Source organism: Penaeus monodon, chromosome 30, assembly GCF_015228065.2.
Source record: "Penaeus monodon isolate SGIC_2016 chromosome 30, NSTDA_Pmon_1, whole genome shotgun sequence".
Lineage (NCBI taxonomy): Eukaryota > Metazoa > Arthropoda > Malacostraca > Decapoda > Penaeidae > Penaeus > Penaeus monodon.
This window is the reverse complement of record NC_051415.1, coordinates 7028920-7029151: the sequence shown is the minus strand read 5'-3', so window position 1 is coordinate 7029151 and position 232 is coordinate 7028920.

The following is a 232-nucleotide window of genomic DNA, read 5'->3' as shown; positions in this document are numbered from 1 at the left end:
TTCCCTTTATCGCAAACTGTTAGCATTTTAAACACAAGTTTTCTCCTTTGTAATCCTCGTAAGGCTAAATGTAAGTTACCATTTCGCAGAATTTATTCCCGAAAATCTTTCCTCTGTTTGAAAAATTTAAATTAGGCAGAGAGACAAATTTTGGTGAAACTTTTACACTAACGTTTGCAGGAAATTCACAGTTGCCGGATGGGAATATTTAAGGAGCCGACGGAGAACACAG